The sequence below is a fragment of the Xenopus laevis genome, chromosome 2S (genome assembly GCF_017654675.1).
Source record: "Xenopus laevis strain J_2021 chromosome 2S, Xenopus_laevis_v10.1, whole genome shotgun sequence".
NCBI lineage: Eukaryota > Metazoa > Chordata > Amphibia > Anura > Pipidae > Xenopus > Xenopus laevis.
Window position 1 is genome coordinate 97,234,721 of NC_054374.1, and position 13,480 is coordinate 97,248,200.

The following is a 13,480-nucleotide window of genomic DNA, read 5'->3' on the forward strand; positions in this document are numbered from 1 at the left end:
ATCACTTTCCTTTTCTTTGTATTTACAACTTTGGTCTGGCTCTAGAATTCCCAAGGAGCAACATCTGGTTAAACAAACGGTATCATAATAATGAGAACAAACTATTTCCTAAGCGGCGAAAATACGTCAGCGACAGCTTCGCAGCCATTGCAACACTTCGCCAGGCGCAGTTCACTCAGACAATGTTAATTTACAAAAATTCGAAGTTGTGTCCAGGGCGCCTAACGCGGCCGCATTTTCGCTAGCGTTACTTTGGCAATCAAAGCGAAGATGAGCCAGCGGTTAATTGTGCCTAGCGCAACTTCATTAGGGGTCTTCGCTCAGGCTAATTTGCATAGTTACATGGATGTATATGTTGGAGCAAATACATTACACAAGCCCAGGGAACCTTAATAAAGACAATAGACCTACACACGAGCCCACTGTATAGTTTATGTTAGAAAATGTATGGGGGAACCAGGTTACCCCAAAAAGGACTTTTGCAGGCTATCAATCTGAAAAAGGGAAAAGACGCCAGTATTTTTTGCGACTTAGAAACATTTTCCACTAAAAATATGATGTAAGTAACAGAAGATTGATGAAGATCCATGAACTCCAATGCACTTGGCCTGGTCTGAGCTGGAGAAGGCAAGTCTGGCGAAAGACGCAACGTTCAGTAAAATCCGCATCTAAATGAATTTTTGGAGTAACGTCCATTCGTGAATGAGCACTAACGTCTGTCTATTTCGCTAGCGATGTTACGCCTGTGCCCATTAGTAAATCAGCAAAGTGCCTGAAAACGGTAACGCTGGTGAATCATTGCCAGCGTTACTCGTCCTTTAGTAAATCTGCCCCTAAATGCTTCAATGCAAAGTATTGGCACAAACACATGTATAAGGCTAATACTTATTTACCTTTCATTTGATACTTTTTCTACCACAGAGACATCGTCTAAGGATTCTTTGTCAACCTGAGGAAATATAAGAAATATTTACGTTTAAAAAAGGAATTTCTCAAACTAAGTGATGTAATTCACAGATGATACCAAACACCCAGATGTTTTTATTAAAAAAAAAATGACTGCAATTCTTAAACAGGACAGTTCTATGAGGCACAAACTTGGCAAAGCCCCGGATTCTCTGAATCAACGGCCACATTCTAGTATCATTTAGAAGGTACAGACCAGGAATCCCGAACCTTTTTAATGGAGAGTTATATTCAATGTAAAAAAAAAGTTCCTCCGGGTGCCAAATAACGGCTGTGATCGACTATTTGTGATTGTCTGCAGAAGGCTCTATTTGGCAGTTTGCCTGGTTTTTATGGAACATAAAACTTGCCCCCAAACCAGAAATTCAAAAATAAACACCTGCTTTGATGCCAATGGGAGCAACATACAGTACAAGGGGGTGGTAACATTTTGCTCATGGGTCACTGGTTGGCGACTATTGGTATAGACCGGTGATCCCCAACCAGTGGCTCATTAGCAACATGTTGCTCTCCAACCCCTTGGATGTTGCTCCCAGTGGCCTCAAAGCAGGAGCTTATTTTTGAATTACTGATTTGTAGGCAAATGTTTGTTGCATAAAAACTACATGTACTGCCAAACAGAGCCTCATGTAGGTTGACAGTCCACATAGGGGTTACCAAATGGCCAATCACAGCCCTTATTTGGCTTGCCTGTGTTGCTCCCCAACTCTTTTTATTTTTGAATGTGGCTCAGGAGTAAAAAAGGTTGGGGACCCCTAGTATAGACTACGTTCAGCACTCCCCTCCAAGTTTTACTCCCCACCAATAAGCAGTTATGCTTCTGGCCAGTGTCAGAATTTTAGTGCAACAAAACTAGAATGAACAGGATTAAATTAATACAAACTATGGTAGAACCCCCCCAATTTTAAATTTTTTTCAAGTGAGCTGAAAAAATGGCGTAAATCAGAGAAATGTATTATGCATAATGTATAGCTGGGACCACAAAACAATGATGTTCATTGAGGGAAAACTTAAAATCAGGGAATGTAAAATTGAGGTTTCTCTGTAGTTTAATATGGGAGTGTTAAGAAAAAGTAAGATATAAAAGAGTCTCTCCCTGCAATATGCAAAGCAAAGAGTAGAAAGTCTGAGTTTTTACACTTTAGTTTTAGCCACTTTAGTGCCCTAAAACGGTTTCCTCCTCTTTATGCATACAGGTATGGGACCTGTTATCCAGAATGCTTGAGACCTAATGGATCTTAAGTCTATTAGAAAATCATGTAAACATTAAATAAACCCAATTGGCTGGTTTTGCTTCCAATAAGGATCAATTATATCTTAGTCTGGATCAAGTACAAGCTACGGTTTTATTATTACAGGTATTGGATTTGTTATCCGGAAACCCATTATCCAGAAAGCTCCGAATTACAGAATAGCAGTCTTCCATAGACTCCACTTCATCCAAATAATCCAAATTTTAAAAAAAACTATTTCCATTTTCTCTGTAAAAACAAAACAGTATCTTGTACTTGAGCCAAACTAAGATATAATTAAGATATAATTAATTCTTATTGGAAGCAAAACCAGCCTATTTAATGTTTAAAGGATTTTCTAGTAGACTTAAGGTATGAAGATCCAAATTACGGAAAGATCTGTTATCCAGAAGACCCAGGTCCCGAGCATTCTGGATACCTGTACAGAGAAAAAGGAAATAACCTGGATTATTTATATATGGGAGACAGCCTTTCCATAATTCGGAGCTTTCTGGATAATGGGTTTCCGGATAACGAATGTCATACCTATACTGATATACTTTTAGGATCTGGCTTCATCTGGTACATTTCCCTGTTTTACAGCAATGTGACTAGTTTGTGCTGTAATCCATGCTTATACTTCAATAAACACTTTTTTTTTAACTGCAACTGCCTGGAGGATTGCTCCGTGAGTGCCTACCCTACAAACAATGCAGTGATATCCGTTCCCTCAAGCTCAAGGCTCGGGGCAGAGCACCTGGGCCTCCTCATATACTTGGTGAGTCTCTTGAAAATAACATTTTTTGATGATATAGTTTGTCCTGTTCCTGTAATAAAATCAAAGCTTTCTCATTCCACAATGATTCACCCGTATGAATTACAGAGAGAGAGAGAGGGAAAGTACCTAAAAAACAACAATAATAAGCAACTGTTATGAAATGAGATCTGAGCAAAGTAACAGAGGTTAGCATGGAATTCACTTCAATTGATTCAACAGTCTTTCTGCAACTACCAGAGATAGAGACATATCTATATTGTGCATCTTTATCTGACATTGTTACTCATTCTCTTTTTTTCTCCCAAAACATACAAGGCACTATTTGCTGCTTTATCTCCAAATCAAGGAAACACTTTTTCAGTGATACAATGTATATTGTCTTGTGACTACTGCAACTCTGCTGGTTTATGAGATGAGACTGCACCTATTCATTTGCCTGTTGTTTCATTTGTAATTGATATAGCACCATTTGTACTGTAAAGACACTAAAACATTCATCTCAGCATTCTAAAGACCACAACCTTCTATGTGTAATCTATTTAAATGTATTTACATTTCCCCCAGATCTTAGTCAATTTTGTGCTTATGAAATACCTTGTACGTCTTAAAAGGATTCACCCCACACACATATAATGTAATGATTAGCCTCTTGAAGCTGAAATCACACAGAATTATAACAAGCAATGGAAAAAACAGTAATCCAGGTACATCTCATGACTTCAATTCCAACCAAAATTAGGACACCAAAGATACACGTTAAAACCCTGGACTAAATTGTTAGCCAGTACAAGGAAAGATTTGTCAGTTTAACCCTCTTCCAATATTTCCAAACACTTTTCAAGACTATAGTTCTACTGAGAGTAATACCCAATGTATGTATACACAGTTCCCTACCATACCTACTCCATACCTACCTTTCCCCATCCTTCCCCACTAGAGGACAAAGTGCCCTACCCACCATGGCTACTCCATCCTCACTAAAGGATAAAGTGCCCACCCTCCCCCCATAACTCTTGTTCTTTCTCTAATCTCTTCCTCTAATATGTCATTATCTTTCACTTTTCAAGCACCCAAGAACCTAGATCATAAATAGACTCTTAGGACCAAACTATCAAACTTCTTTTCAATGTCTTGAAAGCCCTGAAAAGTGAAATTGATGTCCAGCCTAACATATACCTCTATGCAATTGTTCAATTGTTTTGTTACTTTTGGGGGCCGATTCATGAAGCTCGAGTGAAGGATTCGAATTAAAAAAACTTCGAATTTCAAAGTGTTTTTTGGGCTACTTCAACCATCGAATGGGCTACTTCGACCTTCGACTACGACTACGATTCGAACTAAAAATTGTTCGACTATTCGACCATTCGATAGTCGAAGTACTGCCTCTTTAAAAAAAACTTCGACCCCCTACTTCGGCAGCTAAAAGCTACCGAAGTCAATGTTAGCCTATGGGGAAGGTCCCCATAGGCTTGCCTGAGTTTTTTTGATCGAAGGATATTCCTTCGATCGCTGGATTAAAATCCTTCGAATCGTTCGATTCGAAGGATTTAATCGTTAGGAATAATCCTTCGATCGTTCGATCGTAGGATTTGCGCTAAATCCTTCGACTTCGATATTCGAAGTCGAAGGATTTTAGTTCCTAGTCGAATATCGAGGGTTAATTAACCCTCGATATTCGACCCTTCATACATCTGCCCCTTGATGTATTATATTATTCCCTTTTATGTGTTTCCATTTTTTACTCAGTAAACCTCAGTAAAATAGGAAGTAAATAGCAAGTTTTAAAAAGAATTCAGCCCCTTAATGGTAGTAACACTCTATGTTTGCTACTTTCCCTTTTATTTATAACCTGAGCTTTATGATAGTTTCCAGGTCACCAATAAATAATGTAGGTTTAATATGATTAACAGCTCTGTGGTTAAGATGTTTTCCAGAGTTTGCTTCTTGCAGTAAGTTTACCTTCTCAGATTGTTGCTGGGCCCTGTTCTGGAGAATGTACTTGTCCAAAGGGTTGACACTGCCTTGAACTGTATTTTTTTCCCTATATATAGGTATGGGACCCTTTATCCAGAAACATGTTATCTAGAAAGCTCTGAATTACGGAAAGGCCATCTCCTATAATATTGAAATAATCCAATTTTTTAAAAATGATTTTGTTTCTTTAATAATAAAACAGTACATTGTACATGGTCCCAACTAAGATATAAGTAATACTTATTGGAGGTAAAACCAGCCTATCGGGTTAATTTTATGCTTACATGATTTTCTAGTAGACTTAAGGTATGAAGATCCAAATTATGGAAAGATCCATTATCCAGAAAACTCCAGGTCCCAAAAATTCTGCAGAACAGGTCACATACCTGTATATACAGTGTATGCTATTCCCTAAGAGATCCTATATAACCGTATATATCAATAGTGCATTATGTTTGTTTTCCTTGTAAGGTTTTGACAAAAATATAAATAAATATCTATTGAAAAATACAATTCCCAAGTGATCTGAAAATACTACAAGTCTCAAAAGTCTAAATATAAAGGGACTGGTTCACCTTTAAAGGACATAGAATAACTAGGGAATTAATAAAAACTAGGAACTAATAAAAGCTTTAACATTATTATAGAGCTTTATTATTAATAACAATAAAAGCTCAGTGTATTAGACACAGAGGGGGTTATTTACTAAACTCTGAATGCAAAAATCAAATTAGTGATTTTTTTAAAATAAAATTGGACTTTTAAAAAAAAAATCACAACGTTTTTGGAATTTATTAAACCCAGAGGATGGCAAAGTCCGAATTAGAAAATCCAGCATCTCAGACCTGTTGAGGTTGTATATAAGTCAATGGGAGAAGTCCCAATAATTTATTGATGTGCACTGGGTTTCGTGCAGTACCCCAAAGTTTTTGGGCAAAAAAGCATAAGAAATCTGAGTTTTCAGGTGAAAATCCTGAAAAAAAAAGTTTTTATTAATTTTCGGGAAAATGTAATAATAAATAAGCGTAAAAAACCCAAGCGGATTTGATCGGAGTTTGTAGCGGATAAATAACCCCCAGAGTGTGTCGAATACACTCTGTACTTATTTCCCTGCAGCAGGTCAGAATGCTGCTTCTACTTGCCAACCACCTGGTGTTAGATACAGTGGTATATATAACACAGATGAAGGCCAGGCACATGAGAATTAGATCCTATCAGTGTAGCTGAACATGCACAGAAGAGAGCCTTGAGATCATGTTAATTCCAGTGGACATCACTACAGATTTCCACAATTACCGCCCTGTCTGTATGAGCGAATAACAACCTTACTGAGTGGTCTCAAACTTGCATGCAGACAGTGCACATCAGTGAAAGTTGAAAGCATTTTAATTAGCGATAGGCGAATCTCAAAAAATTCACAAAACAGCATTTCCATTCAAATTATCAGGAAAGAAAAAAAAACAGTTGCACAATCTCAGCTTTTACCCCCCCTCCCCGTATATAAAATAATTTACCTATATAAAAATCTTGCTCCCAGCCGGGGACCATAAGTTAAAATTAATAAAGCAAATCTGGTAGAAGTTTGCCACTGGAAGATTAAGGTGCCCATTTACTTAGCTTGAGTGAAGGAATAGAGGAAAAAAAACTTCGAATTTTGAATTTTTTTTGGCTACTTCGACCTTCGACTATGACTTCGAATCGAACGATTCGAACTAAAAATCGTTCCACTATTCGATAGTCGAAGTACTGTCTCTTTAAAAAAAAACTCGACCCCCTAGTTCGCCACCTAAAACCTACCGAAGTCAATGTTAGCCTATGGGGAAGGTCCCCATAGGCTTTGCTATCTTTTTTTTGTCAAAGAAAAATCGTTCGATCGATGGATTAAAATCCTTCAAATCGGATGATTTTCGATCGAACGATTAAATCCTTCGAATCGTTCGATCGAACGAATTGTGGTAAATCCTTCAACTTCGATATTCGAAAAAAAATCCGATTTTCACAAATTTTTCAGACTTTTTCATCTGATTTTCACAACGTTTTCATAATTTTCACCCGAAAACTTCAGGGTATTGACCGAAACCCAGCGCACATCAAAAAATCATTGGGACTTCTCCCTCGACAGGTCTGAGATGCCGGATTTTCAGATTTGGACTTTTCCATCCTTGGGGTTTAATAAATTCCGAAAAATTTGTGATTTTTTTAAAAGTCAGCTTTTATAAAAAAAAATAATTAATTTTTCATCGATTTTTGCATTCAGAGTTTACTAAATAATCCCTAAGTTCCATTTGCAGGAAATCTATTTTGTAAGAGCTGTGATTGTGCAAATGTTTTTATCCTTTCTTGATAATTTGAAGAGAAATGCTGTCACATAATTGTTTTATATAGTGGATTTCATAGTAATGTCTGTTTAGTACTGTTAGCTGTTCACCTTGAAAATATCTTGTGAAATAAACCTGGGAACTGACTTTTATTATTCATGTGTGGTGTTCTGGTATAAAGGAGTATGGGTAAATGGTACAGAAGTGCATATTCTACTAAAATCATTATAGACAGTAACCCTGATAAATCTGTGGGAATAAAGAGACTATAACTATTCTGAGGATGCTTAATTTTAATTTTGCTGCGTTGCAAACAGATATACCCAATTACATTAGACTAACTGGGAGGCCCATTTATCAAAGGTCGAATTTCGAATTCATGTGAGTTTTTTTTCTCTACTAAATTCAAATGTACTCAAAAATTCGACTTTGACATTATTGAAGAAAAAATTAAATACAGTATCTAAAACTTGAACGAATTTTATGACTCGAAAACTCAATCAAATTCGACTAAACTCAAATCGGGTTTTTTCCCCGAAAAAACTCAAATGTCAGGAAGGCTGATAACATCTTCAAATTGTTCACTGGACCCCTCCCATTGACTTATACATGAACTCCGTATGTTTAAAGTGGTTAATAGTTGAATTTGAATTATTCCCAGGGTATAGGTTTGATAAATCTCGAAATTAAAATTCGAATCAAGTTTGCATAATTCAGAATTCTAATTTGAGGGTTTTGACCAAAAAAGCAAAAAGACAAAAGCAAGTTACAGTAATCCAGGTGGTATAGGATGTAGGCATGGAGGAGGTTTTTTGGTGGTTGCTTGAGACACAGTGAAAAAACATAGAATCTTGACTTCTAAACTTAATTATCACTTGGTCATAAAGTATGTGAATGTTGCAAGAATGCTATTTTCTCCATTTGGGCAAAAAAGAAAGAAAACAAAAAAAAATACCTCATGTAGATCCTTTTCTTCCTTTGAGGGTTCTCTGAACTGTTCCTCACCCTTCTGTTCAGCTCCTTCGTCTCTTTCTTCATGTTTGTTGATATTTTCACTGTAATGTTGACTACTCACTGGAATGATACAAAAAGTAGCTTTCATTTTACAAGCGTAACAGCAGTTTCACTGAAATATCTACTACCTTGTATATTTTAGTGGTATTTTACCTACTAATGCATTATGAGCTTGGGAAGGTGAACATTATAATGGGCAACTATTGTATGCTAAATGCATATAAATATTCTCAAAGTTTATATATAATTATATGCATTTAACTTCAACTGCATATAATAATTTTCAGTGTATTTATGTTATCTATGTTTATTAAATATGTCCTTCCATAACACTTGAAGGCAAATGAACCATTACGAAGGCAGGCTTCATTTTTACCGGCCAGGTGGCAACCCTAGCTCTTACCAGTAGTAGCATTCTCTCAGCACATAAACTAAACCCTGTAAATGCCAGCAGAAATTTTAAACTATCTTCCCCAGGCATACAGGCACTTACAGGGTGAACCTAATGGCTCTGCTTAAGTCAGAGCCAAACTGCACGTCCTGCCTAGCTCTTAGTGTTTGGCTGCCTCTACTCATGTAGGGGCAGATTTATTAAGATTTGAATGGTAAATTTGAATTTTTTGAATTTTTGTTCAAAACTCACAAATTCGAGTTGGGAATATTCGAAACTCAAATTCAAGATTTATCATACTTAGAGCCTGGGAACAACTCGAATTCTATAGTACAGGTAACGCCACCTAAAACCTGCCAAGTTCATGTAGAAGTCAATGGCAGGGGTCCAGTGAGTTGTAGATATTCAATTTTTTTCTTAAATAAGTTACTATTCGAGTTTTGAGGTCATTAGAGGTGAAAATAAATAAATAAATAACTCTATCACTTGACCTTTGATAAATATGCCCCATAATGTGATTTTAGAAAGTGTCATTTGTAAAGGCTTCCATATGTACAAAGCATACATGAAATGCATATAAATGTTGATGTGGTAGAAATGAATGTACACACAGTCAGCAAAAAGTGTGCATTTCCCCACATCCTCTCTTATAAAGACCGCAGAACAACAAAAGGAACGTTGCTCTTATATAGGGTTGCATTCATTATTTGCATTGCTATGCACAATTATCCAAACATAAAACGTTCCAACACATGTGATACCAGGAGTCAACTGAACCAGATTTTAGCACTTACTAAAATTTAACTCTCTCTTGTTCAGGTATGGGATTTATTATCTGCAAAACCATCTCCCATAGAGACCATTTTAAACAAATAATTCTCATTTTTAAAAAATGATATCCTTTCTCTGTGATAATAAAACAGTACCTTGTACTTGATCCTAAATAAGCTGTAATAAATCCATACTGGTGGCAAACTAATCCTATTGGGATTATTGAATGTCTAAATATTTGTTTTAGTAGACTCAAGGCATGGTGATCAAAATTACAAAAAATTCCCTTATACGGAAAACACTAGTTCCAGATAATAGTTTTCATAACCCGGAGCATACATGTGCTTCCCTGTACAAGATTTTCAAAAAATATACTGATAGGATTTGCAGACCAGTCAGAGATGCTATACTATGCCTCTGAGATGAGGGTTTGAATAATACTAAAATATCAAAATATTAAATTTGATACCAACAATTCAGGCACTCCTTGGAAACAGTATTTAGTGTTGTGTAGTTTCGTTTATATTTGTGTGCCAACATTCAATGCTGCCGCAGTGTGTAATATGGTCTGTAAAGTTTTCCCAATGTTTCATCATAAACAGCTACTTGTTGATGCTAATACAATATTCTGCTTCAGGGGGCAATGGGCAAGAGCAGTTAAACTTACATGAGTCCAATGGTGAAGTTACTGCTACTGGCACATTAGCAATGACGTTATTTTCATGGACCACATCCCCAAATGGATGAGACAAGTCAGTTGCAAGTTGCTCTGGAATGTCCTCCTGGTCTGAAAGGAGAAAAGGAAGGGGGGGGGGGGTTGATATCAATGGGTTCATTATTTTCTAGTTTGAACCGTAGTTTAGGGCTTGGCTCCACTGCCTGGGAACAATTAGAATCAAGCAACTTGAAGTTACATAATGAAAAAAAAATCTGATTATGTTTCCACTTAACACACAGGTCAGTATTCTATTGATTGCTGGTGTATTAAATAGATAAACTGTTTTTATTACAGATGCAGAAGACTCACAAATACAAAACAGCATACTGTGTCACTTGAAAGTTTGTACTTAAGAAATACCACTATAATGCATTTTGCATCTCATGTAACATGGGATTTACATGAAGCATGGTGGATACATACTGTATACATGCTGCTTCATCTGCTACTATCAATACCCCAGCCATGGTTAGGGTGCAAATAAGTAACCTAAATAACAAAATGTTTCATTATTTGCTGCAAAACTGTTATTGTTATAGATTCCTGTAGCAGGTGGAATATTTCCTAGTATCACTACTAAACTATTTAGCATTCAAAGTGCACATTGCCAAACTAACAGCCATCTTGTGACACCTATATGTTACCATATACACTGTATTGCTCTGTACTGCAGGACATGGACAAAGAGCAAATGGGGACACAGGTGGCATGTGTTCTACATTGGGTCAAAAAATGGGACAGCTATTAAGGATATAGGAGACTGCAAGAAAGAAGGTTGTATTGGGGCAATGTATCAGGTACACAGGAGAGAGGTGATGTATTTTGAAGATGGTTATGTGAATGAGAAGAATGGAGATAGTATTTAAGTAACATGGTAGCAGAAGTGAAGAGCTACTGAAGATAAAGCACAGAGTAGGGAAGACGGGATATACTTTATGAAATGATTATGTGCAGAACTGAGGAGAATATGGGCAATTAAAGGCATGGAATGGGTTTATGAAAAAGAATTGTTTGGGAATAGTCTGAATTTTTAAAAGGTACATGTGTTCTTACTGGCTGAGTGTGGTTAGAGTTGCAATTTCAGTGAGTGATTATATTCATTTTATTTAAAGGAGTGTTATCAACACCCAAAGCAGAAGGCTAAAGTTGTGTTTATCAATGATAAAGTAAGGGAAGAAAGCTCCAGCAAGTGATTACTGCAAATTTATTTTGTTATATATTTTATTTTATCATTTTTTAGGGTATACAACATAAATGCATAGAAAATGCTTAGCTATTTACACGTTAAACAGATATCATAAGTATCTTATGAGGAATATTGCTCCAATGTTTCTGGTCATTTTCCGAGTGCTTTGACACCAGGGACCCCTATTGAGCTTGAAGAAAATGTATGTTATCAGCAATATCATAAAATATAGATTACAGACATACAGTTATAATGACCCAAAACATACAGCCAAAGCAACCCAGGAGTTTATTAAAGCAAAGAAGTGGAATATTCTTGAATGGCCCAGTCAGTCACCTGATCTGAACCCAATTGAGCTGCATTTCACTTGTTGAAGACTAAACTTCAGACAGAAAGCAAAACATAGGAAAGTGTCCAGGTTCTGTAGTTCACTCCCCAAAGCCTTGAGAAAGTCCGTCTGAGACGAAACGCGTCGGCTGTGACGTCATCCAAGGGGGCCCAGATACCGCACGCTGATTATGCCGGCAAACTGAACAAATCTACACAGCGGAACAAAATTCGGTGGAGTCGGGAACACCTTTGGAATGACTTTTATACGTGCAAACTTCAAGATTTTTTTGTGAGTGTAATTTTAACCTTATAAATATGTTTTAATAAATTGTTTTACACGATGTCAAGCATATGTTCCTAGATGCCAAAAACGAGTGGAACAGCAACAGCAATTAATGCAAGCAAAAATTTAAAACGTCTGTGAGTATAAATATTTGTCAAACACAGGCGGTGGAATAATTTTATGCTGGTAAATGGTTGCAGGGTAATTTAACCCCACAGGTGAAGAAACACTATTAACCCTTAATACACACAGGGGTGTCATATACACTATACTACACTATATACTGCTATTTCTTTTTTACCCCGAGCTTTTAGCGCTGGTTTATCTACACATATATTCTTCAGACAGAAAGGCCCACAAACAAACAGCAAATGAAAGCCGCTGCAGTAAAGGCCTGGCAGAGCATTAAAAAGGAGGAAACCCAGAATCTGGTGATGTCCATTAGTTCAAGCCTGTCATTGTCAGCAAAGGGTTTTCAACCAAGTATTAGAAATGAACATTTTATTTTCAGTTTTTTAATTTGTCCAATTACTTTTGAGCCCCTGAAATGAAGTGACTGTGTTAAAAAGGCTTTAGTTACTTTTTTATGCAATCTTTTTGTTCAACCCTCTGAATTAATGCTGAAAGTCTAAAGTTCACCTGCATCTGAGTTGTTTCATTTAAAATTCATTGTGGTAATGTACAGAACCAAAATTAGAAAAAAAGTTGTGTCCAAATATTTATGGACCTAACTGTAAATAGCCTTTCTGGATCTTATCATTACTGACATGTATACAATGAATTTTATTATATTCATAACTTAGGTCTATGTTCTTTTCATGAAAGTGAAAAACCCCTTACTTAAAGGAGAACTTAACTGAACTTAATGTACCAGCATAAAGTTTCAGCATCTCAATAGCAGCAATGATCCAGGACTTCAAACTTGTCACAGGGGGTCACCATCTAGGAAAGTGCCTGCGACACTCACATGCTCAGTGGGATCTGAGCAGCTTTTGAGAAGCTAAGCTTAGGGGTTGTCACCAATTATCAAGCAGAAAACAATGTTGAAAAATCAATTTGGAGCAGGCACTCAATGAAGGCAAACTTCCACCAGGCAAATAGTTCAAAGTGAAGAGAGTTTATTATGTCCACAGCCTTACACGTTTCGTGTCATAAACACTTAACCATAAGCTATTGTGCCTGCTCCAAATTGGTTTTTCGGTTTGTCTGCTCCTCGTGCTGAGGGCTCGGGCGGTGCACCTGGGCCACTTCCCCTTCGTGGTGAGTAATCACTTTGCTTTTGGAGACCCTAATATCTCAGATGTATCATAGAAAATGATGTTGGCCTGTAATATAAATTGATGCTACAAGGCTGATTATTAATTCTGACACTAGTTACACTGGTTTCTGAGTTGACATATAATTATCTGTATTAAGTCCTAATCAGATCCTACAGTGAAAAGCGGGTAGTGAGAAATAAGCGGAGCTCACCCTTCCTGTAGTGTAGCGTGTCGGCCGCAGCTCCTGCGATACTCCGGCA

At 36.9% G+C, this 13,480-nt stretch overlaps 1 pseudogene; it reads right to left on the minus strand.

Annotated features, from left to right (window-relative positions):
- Window positions 1-13,480, minus strand: part of LOC108709679 — a 37,843-nt pseudogene that overhangs the window by 1,833 nt on the left and 22,530 nt on the right.